Raw genomic sequence first — 22,059 nt, 5'->3', positions numbered from 1 at the left:
GTACATAGCAACCACTAGAACCAGTCCACCCACTCAAATTACTCCAAGCACTATAAATAAACTCCCATCAAAATCATAGTATCAGTTAAAGCATCGGCCCAGAGCCAAAAGAAGGTATGAAGTCCTCAAGCATTAGCCAAAATCCTCAAGTATCATCCTCAATCCAACAATGTACTACCATAATTTTAGTATTATTGTCTAGTCCTCAACCATATAATTAGAGATCCTCACAATTATCTGGTACTTCAACAAACAACCAGGGTATAAGACCAATAATCAGCCAAATTGAACAAAAACTAAATCAACTAAGAGTCAAAGGATGATGCACACTCTTAGTCTTAAAGCCACCATGCAATAATCAGTTCACATTCAATTGGTGGGTGTGCGTTTTTGTGTGTGTGTGTGTGTGTGTGTAATCATATCCCAGTCAATATTTGGCAACCAATATTCATAACCAACATCGGTCTATGAGAAGGAGCAACAATTAGGGTTATCTAGTGTAGTTTCCAAATCATTCCCTTCATAGTAAAGCCACGGTTAAAAGGATTAGATTATCATTGGTTTGATATCATTTTTGGTTAAAAGGATTAGATTATCCACATAAGCATTGGTTTGATATCATTTTTTACAGTCATCCTTTCCAAAAGGGCACATAATAATTTTTATGTCAATTTTTTTCACAACCTAGTATTTTAGAGAGTAAATAAAGCAATCAGCCAAAGTGCTACATTTCTTAAACAAAATACCATAGCCGGAAGAAATCCCCAAGCTCAAGGCAATAAACATGAGATCACCAATCCAAACAAATTATATGATATCTTTACATCTAGATAATCACTTGGATAGCTTAATAACTAAACTAGCTATGTCCTCCCATTTATTGCAACCATTTCCCCAATTTTCATGCCTTCTTGATTAGCTGGTGATGGTTTGACTATTGCCCATAAGGTTTTCTTCATTAAGTCCCCACTGAGCATTTCCCTGATCAGAAAACCCTCACCATTAAATTTGGCAATATCCTTCCCCTTGATTGTGCCTTGAGGATGGTTTTATCTTGAACACTCTCCAAAACAGTGTCTTTATCCTCTTACAAGCACAAAATTACCAATATGTTGCAATGTAATGTGTTGTGCAAGGATGCAATTTTTTTCATGTGTATGTGTGTGCGTGTGTGCTTGTGTGTGTGTGTGTGTGTGTGTGTGTGTGTGTGAGAGAGAGAGAGAGAGAGAGAGAGAGAGAGAGAGAATCAGAGAAGGGGGGGGAAGAAAGAATTTTTCTTTAAATTCCTATGTAAAGTACCTCTTCACTCAAGGGTGAAACTACCTTTCATATGAGAGCAATAGAAATACTTTCCTTCCTTGCTTGAGAGTGTGATTTTTCTTTGAAGCCTTTTCTTGTCCGTCTCCTAACAATAGGGCAATATTGTTCCACTACTTGGTGAGATCGTGTCCTTGTTGGGTGCCTTATGTCAATATAAATTCTAAAAGAGGTCAAAATATGTGATTTTTATAATTGGTTGGCATTAAGGATGTAATATCTCTATCTACCTTAGAATGTCAAGAAAATTGATTTACACAGCTAACAAAAAAAACCTTGATGAGTTTTTAAACATAGCTAAGGAAACGATTGTGTGCTGAATGATTTATTTCAAAGAGAGCACCTTTGTAGCAATAAGTATGCTCACATTTTGTTATCACTATTATTAGTTTTGGACATTTTATTAATTTTGCTTATTTTTTATTCTCAAAAATAGTTCAAAAGAAGCAATGTAAATAGAACCCCTCTTTATCAACTATTTTGAGAGTTTAAATGAATATTTTGGGTGCATGCATGCAAGTGGTAAATAAAGAAAGAGAATCCGAAATCACATCGTCGAGCACACCAAACTTTCCTAACAGGAATCATCTTCTCGACCCTCCACAAGGAAGACAAGTGCTCCAAGAGTATCTTGGTCACGTTGGTGCAGCCAAAGTTTGTATATGCTAGAAAGTGTACAATGCTCGGCTATGGGTGCCAACAAGTGCACGTCGAAGTGTTAAAGCACGTACAAAGGCCCTAGGCAGGCAGGTATCGATGGAAATGTATGTCTGGTGTCGTTTAATAGGCCAAGAAGGCTCCAGAATGAGCCAATTGGGATGACAGGTAAAGGTGTCCGAGGTGTTGATTTGGTGCTCTAAAATGTGGTCTTCGAGATGCTTTACAAGCCGGTCCGACAGCTCGTCAAACAAGGCCATGGTGTGAAAGATATGCTAGTCCAAAGGTGGAAAGTTTTAGGGCAGGTACGGACACGTCGCTAGAGTTGGAGTGAGCGGATAGACATGTAGAGCTCGAATTGTGGAGCATGCTTGTCTTCTCGGGTCACCAAATTGGAGCTCTAGAAAGCAAGTTATGATCGATGGAAGTTTTATCGGGGGTCGGTTATGGGCCACTCTGATCTCATTAGAGAATGTGCCATGTGGCTTTTTCCTAGCCTTCCCAAAGTTTGAGAAGGTAGCGGGAATCATGAGGAGTTGACAAGAAGTGGTGGCTCTCCATTCTGTCTCGAGCGCCAAGTTACGGCCAGTCAAAGTATGGGGCAGTTGCTCGAGGGATGGCGGTTGCTAGACAACATAGATAGAGTGTTCGTGGACACTTGATACAAACATAGAGTACAAGGATCCGTTTCTATGACCTTCCATCATGACAAGGTTGTCCTTGCAGATTAGCCAATAACCATTACCAAATACTGTAGTGTAACCAAGGTCATCCAATTGCACTATAGAAAGCAAGCTCTTTCTAACCTTGGGCACATGTCTGACATTCTGCAATACAAAATTAGTGTCGTTATGCATCTGAAGCTTCACATCACCAATGCCAATAATGTCAAGCTCATAGGAATCACCAAGCTTGACTATGCCCTGCATGAAGGCATAAGAGGAAAACCAATCTCTATTCTGTGTGACATGAAAAGTTGCACCAGAATCGAGAATCCAATTCTACGCAGAACCCTCATCATGTGAAACCAAAGCATCTGGAGTGAGATCCGAAGTGAAAATGAGAACATTTGAGGGATCTATTGTCACCTCTGCATGAATCACTGATGGCATAATATTCATCACTGAAGGAGGAGCATTCTCTACTACAATGGTAGGTATGGGAGACTCAACCACGTTGATCTCCTTAATCTTTACCGTACTTTTTCCTTTACCAGAATTATCTTTTCACATGTTTTTGGCTCTCTTAGGAAAGTGCGACAATCCTTTTTGTAATGGCCCTTTTTGTGGCAATGGTAACACTCGACATGTTTGGCACTGCAAACTCTACTAGAGTTCCTGTTTCTGTTCGAACTACGAGGATTTTGCTCCCTACTGTCGCTTTTGTTCTTGTTCTTGTTCTTGTTCTTGTCACCGCCTCTTTGCTTCGTTGAATTGCCAGCCATATATGCATCTTCATGACTAGCACCTTCAAGAGATCTACGTGGAATCTCTTCAGTGACCAATGCATTTGTGACATCATTGAACACTACCTTGCCATTTGAAGCTGAATTGCTACTGGCTGTGCAAAATATGTCCCATGAACTGGGTAGAGAGGATAACAAGAATATAGACTTGAGTTCGATGTCAAACTCACTAAAGCCCTAAGATGTCAACTAACTGAACAAGGAGTTGAGCTCATTTAAGTGTCTAGAAATTGTGCTACCTTCTTTTATGCTGAGCTTCATAAGCTTTTTCATGAGAAATATTTTGTTGGATGCACTTTTACTCTCCCATGTTGGACATAAGCTATCCCATAGATCCTTGGTTGTCGTCTTCCCTATGATAGTGAAGAACACTTACTCGATTAGATGTAGATGTATCGTAGCCATGGCACATTGAAAAACTCCCACTGAGCCTACATATAGACATCACCCTTTGCACGCTCTTTCAACGGTTTTGATAGACCTTTGCTAGTCAAAACATCCTTCATGCCCTCTTTCCACATGGTGAAGTTGCTGCCATCAAACTTGTGGATGAAATACTCCTTTTCTGTAGAAGAAGCCATTACTAACAAGAGGGTAGAGGTGCCAAACTACGGCGAGAAGCTGCAGAAATTTGGGCAGAGTAGCCTTTGTATCGGGAGAAAAATCTCAACCAAAATAAGCTCAAAAGTGCCAACAATGAAAGTCACGACTTGCGGGAAAAATCTGACAGAGTCTCCTTTGTGTGAGAAGTCAAAACTCAACTCAAAAAACACATAGAATGTGCCAACAACACTAAATGGACATAAAAGAACTGACATTGTCACTGGCGATAGACTGCCATACACAGCGTTAAGCATAAAATCCTATAAGATACATCTCTTATGGCGAGGATAGCATAATGGGGAACTCTAGCCACTCGTGTCACTGAAGGTGTCTCAACATTTGAGAATACCCTAGCTGAAAGGAAACCTCACGTTGGTCCCTCCAATAGGCTGCGTAGACTCAAACACACTAGTCACAGTCTCAGAAAGGGCTCTTCCGGAACTGAGTCTCAAAACGGCCGGGAAAAACTACCAAGATTAGCCAAATATGGCTCCATGAAAAAATGTGCATAGGCAGTATCCGCAACATGCATACATAGAATCTGCAAGTGACAAAATCCCTAATGGGATCAGGCTCTCAAAAGACCGAACAATATAAAAGTGTAACCACTATGAAGACACCACCTGTATGACCGTAGCCCAAGTCTACGCCTCAGTCAAAAAATGTCCATCGACCGAGTCTCCAACACGTACACCACGTGTATTGTCGATGCTGAAAACTCTGCCTCCAAGCAATGTGCTCCGAAAAAGCGTCTCTCAAGAGACCGTAAAAAAGATGTTGTGAGTCCTCTCTCTATGTTGGAGTCCAAAAAAAAGTGATCGATGGTTGCCTTCCGTCGTCGTCTCGCTGGACAGAAGTACGCTAGTCAAATAGCCGCCAAAATGCTCAAAGTTGATGTCAGGTGTCACTCCTCTACGGTAGAGGCACCTCACCCGTGTAGGTCATGAGCGTAATGGTCCGTGAAAAAATGGTCATCCACGGGAAATCCGGCGTCGGATATGTTGAGAAGAACCGATGTCGAAAGGGAACCAAAAGCGAATAGAGTCGATGTTAAAAACTTCGAGACTGGGAGAAAAATTGGATGTCAGAAAACAGATGTTGTGGGTTCGAAGACAGAGAGATGATGTCGATGTCAGAGAACTAGACAAAGAGCATATGGAATTAGATAAACTTACTTGATGGCCCAGACTCTTCTCTTCATTCCTTCAAATCCAACCATTAGTTGCTCGATGTCCCGTAGTCTTCTTTCTCTTTGTAGTGGACTGAACGCAGTTTCTTTTTCTTTAAGTTGCTACATAAACTTTGTGATGATGTCATTGTTGCCTTTGAGTTGTTTGTTCAAGCACATATTTTCTTTGTATGCAATATCTCTCTTACACTGCAAAATATCATTCCGTGCAGCCAAGTGCCTGGTATAGCTGTATAGACCGTTATGGCCATCTCCCACATAGTTCACCAATGAACTTATATCCTGAGTTGAGTTTGTGATGGGATGCTCAGGATACATTCTACCATCAATCCAAAGGTCCACAATTTTCTTGCCATGTGTCCTAAAATTCTCCTTTGAAGCTTCCGAAATGTTGTGTTACTTGTTTTTCTTGTTGAGGGGCTTATATTCTCGTGGGATCTATATATGAAAATGATACACGTCTCTACAATTCCTGGCAAAACTTCTATGAAAAGATGACTGGCAGTATCAAAATGACTAGCAAAACGAGAAGAGGCCAAAGCAGGTGAGAGCACGAACGAGGAAAACTTGAAAAGGGTGGAGAAAAGACATTCGATGCAGGATGTCAGTGGCAGGTCTCAGTTTTGAAAAATGCAAAAGATTGAGATATCCGGTATTCAATTCCGAGCTGTCCTAGGTTATTACTGCCTGAACACCTTTTGAGTTTTTTTATTAAACATACCTTGCAGTATGGGTGGTTTTAGGATATTTGATTAACAAATATGGAAAATGAAAATAGGGACTTCCTATTATCTCTCTCTATGTTGACATGGCATTTCTTACAAGGCCGAAAATTGAGTCCAAACTTCTCCTTATGAGCATGCATAACGTTTAGAGTGGATTGTACTCACACTATGAGACAGAAGAGAAGAAGAAAGCATAAGATAGACATAGTTGGGTGAAATCTCTCCCTAAGCAAGCATAAGATAGACATAGTTGGGTGAAATCTCTCCCTAAGCAAGAGTGAATAGATTTCTTCAATGCTCAAAATGATTAGAAAAGTTTATTCCAATATAAAATGAACACTGCTATAAAGAGCTCTTTCATAATAAAATTTATGTCCTTTTGCATAATCCATTAACCAACCATGCTTTGCACCTATAAGATATAATAAATGTTAATCAAATCTCATTACAAACCCTTGTTGTCATGTACTTTGAAAGAGATAGGTATAAGTTCACACAACATTATTGATACCTTGTTGCCTCTTTTCATGTAACCGTGGTCCCTTTGCAACCGTGCTGTGTAACCGGCCTATATACAACATAACGTGTAATTCCATTTATGACTCACTAGAGTATGCTAAACGAGTTTTCATAACTAAGAGGTGTATAAAAGTAAACCTCTTCTCACTTTCCATGAAAGTAATATGTTGAATAACTTATCAACAAAGACTAAGTCCTTGACTTGTTATCATTCTTCATCAGTAAACAACCCCACTATGACTATTGATCGAGGTTGAGAACCTAATTTAAACATGAAGGGACGAAACTTAGTCGCAACATGTTTTGCCTCATGGTAAGCCAACTCCAACATGAGAGGTAACCTTTCCAATTGGATTGCTTGGTTCTAACATGCACGCTTAGCATATCCTTTAGCACAAGATTAACAGTTGTAAACTGCTTATCCTCTATGGATGATTGGAAGTACTGAGGTGTGTTCTGTCTTTGGTACAACACCACTATTAGGAAAAACATGGACTTTGCATGGGCCTTGTAAGAAAGCCTAATTTTAAGACATTAAGTCTAACACTCTGTATGGTTAAGGGGACAAGTGCATTTATTAGGCCATGTTTTCATAGGTTTCTCTAACATTTTTTTTAAGGCCCAAGTTAGGGATGGAGGTAAGAAGTCGTCTTCTGGTGGGATGGCATTAACTCCCCAATCAACATCTTCCTTTTTCATTTTCATGCCACCTAATAAGAAACGTGCACAACTAAAAGCCAAAAATTTACTTTTAAAAAAAAACTCATTTGGACCCATTTTTAGTTTAAAACTTCTTCCCAAGTCATATATATATATATTGAAAAAAAGACTTTTTTAGATGTTTTTCCTACATCTAAAACCTTTAAATCATTTTCTATTCTCTTTCTCTTCCTAAAATGTCAAATTCTAATTTTGAACAATTCTCCCCCAAAATCTCCTCTCTCTCTCTCTCTCTCTCTCTCTCTCTCTCTCTCTCTCTCTCTCTCTCTCTTTATGTGCGTGTATGTGTGTGCGCAATTCTCTCTCTCCCCCTCCCCCTATGTGTGTGTGCACCTCTCTCTCCCCTCTTCCCCTTGTGTGTGTGTGTGTGTGTGTGTGTGTGCAGTTCTCTCTCTCCCCTCCCCCTATGTGTGTGTGCACCACTCTCTCCCCTCCTCCCCTTGTGTGTTTGTGTGTGTGTGTGTTCAGCTCTCTCTCTCTCTCTCTCTCTCTCTCTCTCTCTCTCTCTCTATGTGTGTGTGTGTGTGTGTGTGTGCACCTTTCTCCCCCTCCCCTTGTGTGTGTGTGCACGCGCACTCTCTCTCTCTCTCTCTCTCTCTCATATCATCAAAAGCAAGGGATGGCACAAGGTGGTGGACTCTTGTGTTGAGTGGTCTCATGACAAAGGCTCAAGTTTCTAAGCAAAATGTGACTCTGCAAGGCATCACACAAAACTCTCCTCAAGATCCCACTACATCAAGAACCACCATGCTAACATGGGGCAACCCTAGTACGGAAATACAAAGTCTTTTCAAGAGCCAACCACTCTTTCCTAACATGGGGACATCCCTAATAGTGATTGTTTATGTGATAGGTCACCAAGAGCACACTATGTCATGAAATGGATGTAAGAATTATGACGGCACTATCCCTTGTAAAATCTTTGTAAATGTATCTTCTAAAGGTTAATGTAAAGCATGTTGGACTCTATTGTTTTGTTGTACATAAGCACTCTAGCTCTACAGTTTGTTGAGCTTTTTGGTAACGTAAATTAAATTCGTAAACTCCCACCGTGCACTTGTGGCATCAAAAATAATCATCATGTAGTTGAAATAAATATGTTGCTTAACCACAAGGTAAGGTCCCATTTTCCTGATATCTCTCCTTGAGCCCTTTAATTTCTGTCATTGTGGGGGGGGAGGGGGGGACATATTTTGGATCCCCCCCTTGCCACAGGTGTTGGGGGTAGTTCCCTCAAAGCCAAGTATTTGATGCATATTTGCATGTAAGTTTAACATAAATATGCCCCAAAATCAAAGAAAAGTTCATTGTGTGCTACATGTCACAGCTCACTTAAGAAACAAGGGCTACAATGAACTACAGGCAATGCAACGATTGTGATTTGATGGAGAGTGAGTCCCTAGCCATTGCTCTATTAAAATACTAAACATTTATGCCCAAAACCCTTGGGGGGTCTCATGCCTTGATGTCTAAAGTCTATTGCAAATGCCTAGTCTAAAGTCTGCTATGACTGCCTGGTTCAAAGATTGCTTTATGACTACTTGGTTCAAAGTTTGTTGCGATTGCCTGGTCGAAAGTTTGTTGCGACTTCCCGGTCAAAATTTTGGTGCTACAATTGCATTGATTTCCAAAGTCCGTTGTGCATGCCTGCTCGAGGCTTGGGGAGGTGAAAAAAAAATCCCCAGACTTTCAACCAGGCAGTCGTAGCAAACTTTGGACATCAAGGACTAGACTTTCAATGCCTTTAATTGTATACTCCTAACTTATTAAGATGATCTCAGTCTACCCAAAAACTTCATTTTTACTAGACTTTCCTTTTCGCTCAAATTTGAGCACATTAACTCATAACTCATGTAATTAAGCCAATAAGAAGCTCAGCACCAAGACATTCCACATAAACATTTGATCCTAAAATGAACAAGGGACTTATAAGCCCACAACTAGGAAAATTCTTTGAGCCACCAAGTTCTCCTCTTTTGAGATTCCAAGCTTTCGGTATCTAAAGAAGATGTCATCAAGGCAACAAGTAGAACGTATCAATATTAAAAGTGTTTTTTCAATTTTTCATAGATATTACAGGAAGGTTCTATTAAGAAGCATTGTATGAGTATTATTTGAGAAAAAAAGGAAAGGGAAGCTCTAACCTTGTGCACTAGAAATCGCATGCGTAGAAAAGAAAATTAGACTGTTTCAAATCGTGCATTAGGTATCATGTGCCTACGTAGAAAAAAGAAATATTTCAAAGAAACTATGAATGCACACAAACTCATCTTCTTGCTTTTCCCTATTTTGAGCTCTTTCTTTTGTCCTTGAGAGCCTATATAAGGGGCCCTCTTTCCTCAGTCTCATAAACACATAGCGGCTCTTAGAAGCAGAAGCTCTCTTGCCTTGATGTTGGAGGTATCCTCTCTCTCTCAGTCTCTCTCCATCTCCATCTCTATCACCATCGTATTGTCCCTTGGATTAAAGAGCTCTCCTTCTCTCTCTCTATTGCCATCTTCTCGACAAGCAGAGAAGCAATAACTCTTCTTTTCATGGCAAAGCTCTCTCTCTTCTCTATCTCAACACGATGGCCCAAAACGAGTGACAAGAAGCTCCAAAGACTCTCTTGTCGTTCCACCTCCGAAGAAGGGACAAAGGAAGGTGTCCTTTACTCCAATTGTAGCTCAATTAGAGGTATCAGGTGCGAAAGAAGTTGAAGCCCTCCAACCTCCTCCAACATGGGAGGTAGTCAAACATGTTGCTAATCTGATGGAACTCATGGTTAGCAAGACGATACCGCGATTAGCGGAGAATAAGCTAAGGCTATTAGCTCTCTTTTTGTCCTTCTGGTTAGCAAGATGCCTTGTGGTTAGCAAGATGCCCCTTACGGTTAGCAATTGGGGAAGTTTGCACATTTCACAGTTAGCAAATAAGTAAATCCTTTGCAAAGGCTCTGTTGGTTAGACAAAGAAGGTCCGTGGGTAGCGACAAACTCATAAGAAAATTGGATAATTCTTTTTGTTAAAATATAGGCTTGTCTTCGTTAGACCCTGTTTGAGAAAGAATTTTTTGGGTGATGTTTGAAGGGCTGTATGAAAGAATCTATGCTTGGAATTAATAAAGGAACCATGTTTGTACATGTGAAACAATGTGGTAGTAATTAAGAAAGATAAGAAATGGGTGAGTGCAGTGTGGAAAGTGAAAGACTAGTATCCAAACGAAACTATGTCTATGGATAGGTAGACCCAATTAGTCAGGGAATTTTCACAAGTTTACTTGTAAGTTAAGAATAAGTCTCATACCATATTTAGGACTTTATGAATGGTGATCGTGCCTCTTCAACATGGGGGAAAAGGCGTTGTTTATATATCCTAGGTATGTCAATGAGATTTCATCTTTATGATATAAGAACTAGCTTCCATTATACTTTTGATTTATCGACCGGCTTGTGGCGTATGACCCTTACACCCACAACCGCGATGGATAGAGAACTTCCTCTCTTCTATTGCTCGTATCCTTGCTTCATTAAATTGGATTAGAGTGTCATCAATGGAACTTGAGAGTAAAGGAAGGACAACTATAAAGTCATCCAAATCACTTGGTTGGGGACCTCGCATCCTCCATCTACATGGTTATTTGTGGACATTGTATTGTTCATGATGTTACAAATTCTTTAGGCCAAGGGTCAAGATGCACATACAATATAGGGGGCCTATGTTTAGCAGGCCAAGGGCCTATATATGGCATGGTTGGGTGGTGAAGAGTATGTGTTGATCTCTAGTCTAATGCTCGTATCAGATAGGTTTGGAGTCCTTGGAGGGGAAGGTTGTAATGCATGGATGAGAGAGAGAGAGAGAGAGAGAGAGAGAGTTTCCATGGTGCGGCCAACCAAAGACAGGGTCGTAGGAGCATCTCCTTGTATGCCAGAATTCCCATGGCGGACTCGATAGGCCGATAAGCAGTGCAAGAAACGAGGCTTGCATCATCCTCATGGGGGTCAACCAATGCCAAATAGAGGGGCTTTGGGCTCGTCACAATTGCAAGGAGGTGGGGAGCAGATTCGTGTGTTGGAGTTAGGGTTGCAAAGAAACGCACACAACTTGGAGAAGACGAAGGAAGCTCAAGGCACACAATAGCAAGTGTGTTACTTAGTGTGCAATGGAAAGATAGATAGCCCTAGAGTGATGGGCGTACATACAATTCTCGGGGGAAAAAACCTCCTAAAGAGGGAAAAAATGCCCCGGCGGTCCTTGTGTGTTCACACACATCACTACCACATGTATATGGTAACAAATCCCCCCTGGAGTGATGCGGTGAACGAGAGCTGGCACATGAGTAAAGGGAAGTGCCATGCCCTGAGGACATGATCAGTCCACAAAGGGGAGTAAGCCCAAAGCTTTGCAGAAAGCTTCAAGATTCTCAGGAGACAATGCCTTTGTGAAAAGATCTGCAAGGTTGTCTGTGTTGGCACATAAGCCAAACTGATCTCTCGTGCTGAGAGCCTCTCCCTGACATAGTGGTAATGCACCTCAATGTGCTTTGTGCGAGCATGAAAAACTGGATTCCTCCCAACTGCCAATACGCTCTGACTGTCAGTGTAGATAATGTTGGCAGTGTCCTGTCCAACACCCAAATCAGCCATAAGGTGACTCAGCCATACACACTCAACCGTAGCTGTGAAGACTGCCCTATACTCAGCCTCACAACTCGAAGTGGCCATAATAGGTTGCTTCTTGCTCAACCATGATATACATGAACTGCCAAGCATGAAACAAAAACCACTTGTGGACACTCCCGTGTCAAAACAACCAGCCCAATCTGAGTCTGAAAAACCATGTAAGCGTGGCAACAATGATCCCCCCTTGGGATAAAACAAGCCAAGATGTAAAGTGCCACTAAGGTAGTGGAAAATCCTCTTGACAGCCTGCCAATGCTTAGACCCTGGGCTATGCATAAATCTGCTGACCTGTGAGACTGCAAACTGAATATCTGGCCTCATGTTGCATCATAAATGAGGCATCCAACATCAGTTCGGTAAAGAGTGACATCTGCAGGATCACCAGCATCACGTAGACTCAATTTCAAACCTGTTTCCATGGGAGTGGCAATAGGTTTGCAATCCTCAAGTCGAAACTTACATAGCAATGTCTCTATGTAACTTTTCTAACACAAGGCAATACCACCATCACACTGCTTAAACTATATGCCCAAGTAATGATGCAACAGCTCCAAATCTTTCATCTTGAAGGTAGTATTCAAATCAGCCTTAAATTGAGCAATATGTCTCTCATTTGGTCCAGTGATCAACAAATCATCTACATAAAGAACCACAATGAGAAGTACATCACCCTCACGCTTAACATACAATGTGCTTTTTGTTGGACTATTGCAAAAGCCTTGTTTGACCAAATGAGTGTCAGCTTTCTCATACCAAGCACAAGGATATTGCTTCAACCCATACAAAGCCTTGTTACATTTGCACACTTTGTCCTCTTGTCCTTTCTTAACAAAACCGCGAGGCCGCGTTACATAAACTTCCTCAAATATGTCACCATTAAGAAAGTAGTAACAATGTCTGATTGATGTACATCCCAACCAAAATAAGTTGCCAATGCACATAGGAAACACACAGTAGTCATACAAAAATTGGGAGCAAAAGTTTCTTCATGATCTATGCCTTTTTGCTGTGCATAACCCTTTGCAACAAGTCGAGTCTCATGGCGATTAATCTCACCATCTGGCTTGCGTTTCAACTTGTAAACCCACTTCATACCAATGGCCTTTTTGCCAAGAGGCAAATCACATAAAGTCCATGTGTCATTTTCTATAAGTGCATCATATTCTGATTGCATGGCAGCCATCTAGTTTTTTGAATTTTGTGTTTTATCAAAAGACACAGTTCACTCAACATCATGTAAGCTAGACACAACCAAAGCATAACAATTTGATGCATAAGATGCATGGCAAGTGTTGGAATTAGGGTTGTAGAGAAACGCACACAGCTTGGAGAAGACGAAGGAAGCTGAAGGCACACAATAGAGAGTGTGTTACTTAGTATGCAATGGAAAGATAGATAGCCCTAGAGTGATGGGCGTATATTCAATGCTCGGGGGAAAAGAACTCTTAAAGAGGAAAAAAAGCCCCGGCGGTCCTAGTGTGTTCACACACATCACTACCACATGTATATGGTAACAAATCCCCCCTGGAGTGATGCGGTGAACGAGAGCTGGCACATGAGTAAAGGGAATTGCCATGCCTTGAGCACATGATCAGTCCAAAAAGGGGAGTAAGCCCAAAGCTTTGCGGAAAGCTTCAAGATTCTCAGGAGACAATGTCTTTGTGAAAAGATCTGCAAGGTTGTCCTGTGTTGGCACTTATGCCAAGCTGATCTCTTCTGCTGAGAGTCTCTCCCTGACATAGTGGTAATGCACCTCAATGTGCTTTGTGCGAGCATGAAAAACTGGGTTGCTCGCAACTGCCAATGCGCTCTCACTGTCAGTGTAGATAGTGTTGGCAGTGTCCTGTCCAACACCCAAATCATCCATAAGGCGTCTCAGTCATACACACTCAATTGTAGTTGTGAAGACTGCCCTATACTCAGCCTCACAACTCGAAGTGGCCATAGTAGGTTTCTTCTTACTCAACCATGATATACATGAATTTCCAAGCATGAAAGAAAAACCACTTGTGGACACTCCTGTGTCAAAACAACCAGCCCAATCTGAGTCTGAAAAAGCATGTAAGTCTGGCGGAAATGATCTCCCCTTGGGATAAAACAAGCCAAGATGTAAAGTGCCACTAAGGTAGCGGAAAATCCTCTTGACAGCCTGCCAATGCTTAGACCCTGGGCTATGCATAAATCTACTACTCTCTGAGACTGCAAACTGAATATCCGGCCTCGTGTTGCATACATAAATGAGGCAGCCAACAGCAATTTGGTAAAGAGTGACATCAGCAGGATCGCCAACATCATGTAGAATCAACTTCAAACCTATTTCCATGGGAGTGGCAATAGGTTTGCAATCCTCAAGTCCAAACTTACATAGCAACGTCTCTATGTAACTTTTTTGACACAAGGCAATACCACCATCACACTGCTTAAACTATATACCCAAGTAATGATGCAATAGCCCCAAATCTTTCATCTTGAAAGTAGCATTTAAATCAGCCTTAAATTGAGCAATATGTCTCTCATTTGGTCCAGTGATCAGCAAATCATCGACATAAAGAACCACAATGAGAAGTACATCACCCTTACGCTTTACATACAATGTGCTTTCTGTTGGACTATTACAAAAGCCTTGTTTGACCAAATGAGTGTCAGCTTTCTCATACCAAGCACGAGGATATTGCTTCAACCCATACAAAACCTTGATACATTTGCACACTTTGTCCTCTTGTCCTTTCTTGACAAAACCGCGAGGCTGCGTTACATAAACTTCCTCAAACATGTCACCATTCAAGAAAGCAGTAACAATGTCTGATTCATGTACATCCCAACCAAAATGAGCTACCAATGCACATAGAAAACGCACAGTAGTCATACGACAAGTGGGAGAAAAGGTCTCTTCATAATCTATGCCTTTTTGTTGTGCATAACCCTTTGCAACAAGTCGAGCCTTATGGCGATCGATCTCACCATCCAGCTTGCATTTCAACTTGTAAACCCACTTCGTACTAATGGCCTTTTTGCCAGGAGGCAAATCACATAAAGTCCATGTGTCATTTTCTATAAGTGCATCATATTTTGATTGCATGGCAGCCATCCAATTTTATGAATTCTGTGCTGCATGGCACACATGATGGCATCAAGCCAAAAAGAATGCGGCAAAGCTTGACTTTTGACCATACATCGTGCCATTTCTGTCCTCACTGACCTATTTTTCCTCTCAGCAACACCATTTTGCTGAGGTGTATAAGGAACTGTACATTGGTGTTTATCCCACGACTAGCCAAAAATGCATTGAATTCATGAGACATATACTCCCCCCCTTGATCGAAAGGGTGACCATAGTACATTTCGAGACATTTTCAGCCATAGCCAGAAATTGTTTGAAGCACATAAAAACTTCGGACTTCGCTTTAAGCGGAAATACGCATGCATGCCTGCAGTAATCATCAATGAAAGTCATGAAGTAAAGGTAATTGCCCAAGGACAGAGTTTGCATGGGCCCACAAACATCACTATGCACAAGTTGCAACCTGCATGTGGCCGAACTGAACCATCCTTTGGAAACTAAGAACGTTGCATCTTACCCAATATACAACCTTCACAAATGTGTTTGACAAGTGCTTCAAGAGGCAGCAAAGAAGCAACCATATCAGATTTTAAACTGGAAAAATTCAGATGACCAAAACGTGCATGCCAAAGTTTTGCATCTGAAATAGCCCTTGAATCTGCAACTGCATTTGCAAAATTTTGTCCACACTTGTCATACAAAGTGAGCTTATACAGCCCACGGCACAAAAGCCCAGATGCAACAATTTCATCACCAAAACTGAGATCATGAACTGTACATCTCTCATCCACAAATTTGACTACAAGTCCAAGTCTAGCAAGTGCAGATACAGACAAAAGATTCTTCTTGATCCCAGGTACATAAAGTGCATCAACAAGTGTGAAAGCAGTAAGCACAATCTTTCCAACTCCCTGAATAGGATAAGAGGCATTGTGGGCACAAGTGACTAAATTCCCATGAGGGACAGACTCGAGAGAGGTGAACAATTCACAGTGTAAGTAATGTGCTTTGTAGCACCACTGTCGAAATACCACACATGTGAATCTGCAGCAACTGACAAGCATGCATCATGGACAACAGGATTGTAAGTGCACTCTGCACTAAAAGCCCATTTTGCATAACAACATCAGCAACACAGTCTCCTTTCACAAAATACTCAACAATGGCTGCATTTGTAGTGGAACCACCCTCTTTCTTCTTAGCTTCTTTGGCCTTCAACTTAGGACACTACTTGATCAAGTGATCATTAGCTTTACAATAATGGCAACATGTCTTCTTTTTTCCCTTATCACCATAATTTTCAGACAAATTGCTGTCAGCAAAAGCATTAGGAACAGAAGTTTTGCCACCCGCAGCAGAACCATAAGAAGTGGCTGCATTGTTGTTACCACCCTTTCTTCGAGAAGCAGTAAAAGCCTGTTCAACTGCACGCTGTCTAGTCCTCTTTTTTCTAGAAAGTGACTCTTGCAACAGAAATGTGCATAATGCATCAAACTTGACAACTTCTGGATTTACTTGGGTCATAAGTCTCCAAGTACTAGCAAAAGTTTGGTAAGAATCTGGTAAGGCATCAAGAACAGTCTCCACAAGGGAACTGTCTGAAATTACTTCACCTGCAAAAATAAGTTGCTCATTTATATCCTTGACACTAGCAAGGAAGGTGTCTATATCATCTTGCTCATGCATAATGTTCGACCCCAGCTCTTTACGCAGCAAAGCAATTTTAGCCTCATTGCGACTTGCATAAACACCAGCCAAAATATCCCAAGCCTGTTTTGCAGATTTTTCTGAACGGATGTGAGGAACAATGGTGCGCTTCACAGAAAACGCAATCAATGCATGAGCCTGTGCATACTTTACATCCCAACTAGCTTGTTCTGCCGTAGGCAAAACACCTCTAATTGCAGCAATCCTTGCAGCAAGACCTGCAACATCCTCAACATCGCCTACATCCTCAGAACCAGGACGTACATCAATGCCCTACACAATATTCCAGACGCCCTTTGACACAAGAATGTGTTGCATCATCTAAGCCCACATAGGGTAATTGTCCCCATCCAACATGTCCTCAGCAACAAACATCTTGAAGACATCTGTGTTGTTGTCAGCCATGGTAAATGCTACACCTGATGTGAAAGCTGCCCAAAAATAGGAGAAACGGAGCCGGAACAACACGTGCTATAGTAGAAGACTATAAAGCACCTGTTATGCAAAAATTGGCACTGACAAAAATTTTGCACAAAATGACAAAATTGCCTGTGCAGACCTACCTGTAGTGGAAATGGAGGCCGAAATGAGCCCGAATCAGAAATCTGAGCAGACTGAGCTCTAGGAGGCTTCCCGAAGTATATGTCGACCTACGAACGCTCGTCAAACCTCACTGTAATCAGAGAAAGTGAGCAGGCGTGTGCTGGAGCAGCTGGCGACTAAGCCAGGGAGGACGTAACCTGCTCTGATACCAATTGTTGGCATTAGGGTTGCAGAGAAACGCACACAGCTTGGAGAAGACAAAGGAAGCTCAAGGCACACAATAGCGAGTGTGTTACTTAGTGTGCAATGGAAAGATAGATAGCCCTAGAGTGATGGGCGTATATACAATGCTCGAGGGAAAAAACCTCCTAAAGAGGGAAAAAATGCCCCGGCGGTCCTAGTGTGTTCACACACATCACTACCACATGTATATGGTAAAAGCAATAGCCTGAATGAGTATGACTAGACAAAGGTGCATCCAATTTACTGCCACGCAATGTATGCACCAGCCATTTTGGCATACCTCTAGCCTGCTCATTTTCAGCCCTTTTCTCATGAAGTACATCATGTACATCTGCATCAGTAATAGGCTGATCTGTAAAATTTTCAGAAATCCCCATAGGCTGTTCATTTGCCTCATTGGAATTTACGTTCATATTTCCACCACTGAAAAGAGGCAACAAAGTGTCATAAATGTCCTGTGACTTACATTACTGTCTCTAGTACATGACATCAAGGGCTGAACAAAATCTTCCAAAACACTACATCCCGTGAAACCAAAATACGCTTTGTTTGCAGATGATACAACCTTTAACCTTTGCTTTCAACACTATAACCAACAAAAATACATTTAACAGCCTTATCATCCTCTTTTCTGCGCTGCACTTGTGGCCTAAACCATAAGCCAAACAGCCAAAAACATGCATGTGCTCAATAGATGGCTTTCTATCATGCCATGCTTCATATGGAGTCATAGACTACAACGCTTCGTAGGACACCTATTGAGTACATAAATGGCACACATGACAGCCTCGAGCCAAAATGAATGTGGTAAAGCTTGACTCTTGACCATACATCTTGCCATTTCCGTAAGAGACCTATTTTTCCTCTCAGCAACACCATTTTGCTGAGGCATATACGGCACTGTACATCGGTATTTTATCCCACCACTAGCCAGGAATGCATTAAATTCATGAGATATATACTCCCCTCCTCGATCAGAATGGAGGGTGCCCATAGTACATTTCGAGACATTTTCAGCCATAGCCAGAAATTGTTTGAAGCACATAAAAACTTCGGACTTCGCTTTAAGTGGAAATACCCATGCATGCTTGGAGTAATCATCAATGAAAGTCACGAAGTATAGGTAATTGCCCAAAGACGGAGTTTGCATGGGCCCACAAACATCATTATGCACAAGCTTCAACCTGCATGTGGCCCTAACTGAACCATCCTTTGGAAACTTAGAACACTGCATTTTACCCAGAATACAGCCTTCACAAACATGTTTAACAAGTGCTTCAAGAGGCAGCAAAGAAGCAACCATATCAGATTTTTGCAAACACAACAAACTGGCAAAATTCGAATGCCCAAAACGTGCATGCCAAAGTTTTGCATCTGAAATAGCCCTTGAATCTGCAACTGCATTTGCAAAATTTTGTCCACACTTGTCATACAAAGTGAGCTTATATAGCCCACGACACAAAAGCCCAGTGCAACAATTTCATCTCACCAAAACTGAGATCATGAACTGTACGTCTAGCATCCACAAATTTGACTACACGTCCAAGTCTAGCAAGTGCGGATACAGACAAAAGATTCTTCTTGATCCCGGGTACATAAAGTGCATCAACAAGTGTGAAAGAACTGCCATTAGCAGCAGTAAGCACAATCTTTCCAACCGCCTGAACCGGATAAGAGGCATTGTTGGCACAAGTGACTGAATTCCCATGAGGCACAGACTCAAGAGAGGTGAACAATTCACGACGTGAGGTAATGTGCTTTGTAGCACCGCTATCAAAATACCACACATGTGAATCTGTAGCAACTGACAAGCATGCATCATGGACAGCTGGATTGTAAGTGCACTCTGCACTAAAAGCCCATTCTGCATCAACATCAGCATCACAGTATCCTTTGACAAGCATACATCATGGACAATTGGATTGTAAGTGCACTCTGCACTAAAAGCCCATTTTGCATGAACATCAGCATCACAGTATTCTTTTTGCAGAAGACTCAACAATGTCTGCATTTGCAGTGGAACCACCCTCTTTCTTCTTAGCCTCTTTGGCATTCAACTTAGGACACTACTTGATCAAATGATCATTAGCTCTACAATAATGGCAACACATCTTCTTTTAGCCCTTATCACCAGAATTTCCAAACGAGTTGCTGCCAGCAGAAGCATTAGGAACAAAAGTTTTACCGCTCGCGGCGGAACCATAAGAAGTGGCTGCATTGTTGTTACCACCCTTTCTTTGAGAAGCAATAAAAGCCTCTTCAACTGCACGCTCCCTAGTCCTGTTTCTTTTAGAAAGTGACTCTTGCAACAGCAATGTGCATAATGCATCAAACTTAACAACTTCAGGATTTCCTTGGGTCATTAGTCTCCAAGTACTAGCAAAATTCTGGTATGAATCTGGTAAGGTATCAAGAACAATCTGCACAAGGGAACTGTCTGAAATGACTTCACCTGCAAAAATAAGTTGCTCATTGATATCCTTGACACCAGCAAAGAAAGTGTCCATATCATCTTCCTCATGCATAATCTTCGATTCCAGCGCTTTACGCAGCAATGCAATTTTAGCTTCATTGCGGCTTGCATAAAGACCTACTAGAATATCCCAAGCTTGCTTTGCAGATTTTAATGAACGAATGTGAGGAACAATGGTGCGCTTCACAGACAACGCAATCAATGCATGAGCCTACGCATCCTTTACATCCCAACGAGCTTGTTTTGCCGTAGGCAAAACAACTCTAATAGCAGCAATCCTTGCAGCAAGACCTGCAACATCCTCAACATCGCCTACATCCTCAGAACCAGGACGTACATCAATGCCCCGCACAATATTCCAGACGCCCTTTGACACAAGAACGTGTTGCATCATATAAGCCCACATAGGGTAATTGTCCCCATCCAACCTATCCTCAGCAGCAAACATCTTGAAGACATCTGTGTTGTTGTCAGCCATGGTAAATGTTGCACCTGATGTGAAGGCTGTCCGAAAATAGGAGAAACAGAGCCAGAACAACGTGCTATATAGCACCAAACGTAGAATATTGTAAGGCACATGTTATGCAAAAATCGGCATTGACAAAAATTTTGCACAAAATAACAAAATTGCCTGTGCAGACCTGCCTGTAGTGGAAACAGAGGCCGAAATGAGCCCGAATCAGAAATCTGAGCAAACTGAGCTCTATGAGGCTTCCCGAAGTATATGTCAACCTACGAACGCTCGTCAAACTTCACTGTAATCGGAGAAAGTGAGCAGGCGTGTGTTGGAGCAACTGGCGACTAAGCTCGGGAGGACGTAACCTGTTCTGATACCAATTGTTGGAATTAGGGTTGCAGAGAAATGCACACAGCTTGGAGAAGACAAAGTAAGCTCAAGGCACACAATAGCGATTGTGTTACTTAGTGTGCAATAGAAAGATAGATAGCCCTAGAGTGATGGGCGTATATACAATGCTCGGGGGAAAAAACCTCCTAAAGAGGGGGAAAATGCCCTGGCGGTCCTAGTGTGTTCACACACATCACTACCACATGTATATGGTAACATTGTGCCCTAAGTCAAGGTTCATAGAACCCGACATATCCTTTCCTCTCTCACTCATAGGGTTTGCACGTTGCTGCCATCGCTGATGGATTTATTTTTCACACTCATTAATTTAGGGCACAGCAAGGGTGCCAAGGGCCACCCTAAGAGTGCCCTCCCATGGCCCAAGGATTGGTGCTTGGTTTGGTTTTGTGGGGAGGTCTATGCTAGGTTTAACAACATGAAAATATTTGGTATCATGATGCTACAATAAATTAGAGTTTGGTTTTTGGTTAATGATCATGGCTTGCCCACGTATTCCGATTGCAAAGTTTAAGGAGAAGCAAGGCAAAAAGAATTTATATCCGATCAATGAGGCCATTCAAAGATCTTCACAAGGGATGCATGGTCATGCAACATACAAGATGTCACAAAGGGAATCACAAATACGCCAACATGCAAGGCATTTTTCCAAGCACACTAACAAAAAAATGATCATAAGGTTTGCAATTTCTAACTTATGTGGATTTTTTTAATCCATCTATGAGTATATTTCACAGGATGTTATTAGGTTTTGATTCAATCATTACTAAGCATGTCATCATGTTAACCTTGGCTATGGTACCTTGGGAGCCTACATACGGATTTAAGTGTGACCATGGTCATCACATCACCATTCAACAAAGAACGTCGTAACCACAGTTTGGACTAAGGAACATGGCTCCATTCACGAGCAACGCTTGTGTACCCAAACTAAAGAGTTAAAGATTGGCCCAACAAATACAATTTTAGCAAGAGAAAAGAACTTGTTTAAAGACCACAGTCAAGCAAGGCTTGTGCAAGAAACGAGGGCTCTTGGCAAGGTGGTCTCAAGAAGCAATTTAAAGTCCGACTAAGCAGACACACGAGTTTGGTAAAACCATACAAACATCCATCACGAGCAAGACTTAAGATGTGATTCTGCATGTGGAAGCAAGGCTTTGACTCATGTGATCCATCCTACATGGGAAAATCACATCATGTGGTGATATGAATTTCGATGCCAAAGGCGGTGCTTCAAGCAAGTCGGGTAAGCAAGTTAAATTTACAGTTTACAAATTTGCACTTCTTAAATCTTGAGCAAGCATATGTTGCT

General features: G+C 41.6%; 1 pseudogene; it reads right to left on the bottom strand.

Annotated features, from left to right (window-relative positions):
• Positions 1-2,975: 2,975 nt before the first annotated feature.
• Positions 2,976-20,360, bottom strand: LOC147459264 (uncharacterized; annotated as a pseudogene).
• Between the last annotated feature and the right edge of the window lie 1,699 nt (positions 20,361-22,059).

The sequence above is a fragment of the Adiantum capillus-veneris genome, chromosome 4, assembly GCF_014529385.1.
Source record: "Adiantum capillus-veneris isolate H3 chromosome 4, ASM1452938v2, whole genome shotgun sequence".
Lineage (NCBI taxonomy): Eukaryota > Viridiplantae > Streptophyta > Polypodiopsida > Polypodiales > Pteridaceae > Adiantum > Adiantum capillus-veneris.
The sequence above is the reverse complement of the archived record's forward strand: the minus strand, read 5'-3'. Positions and strand labels throughout refer to the sequence as shown.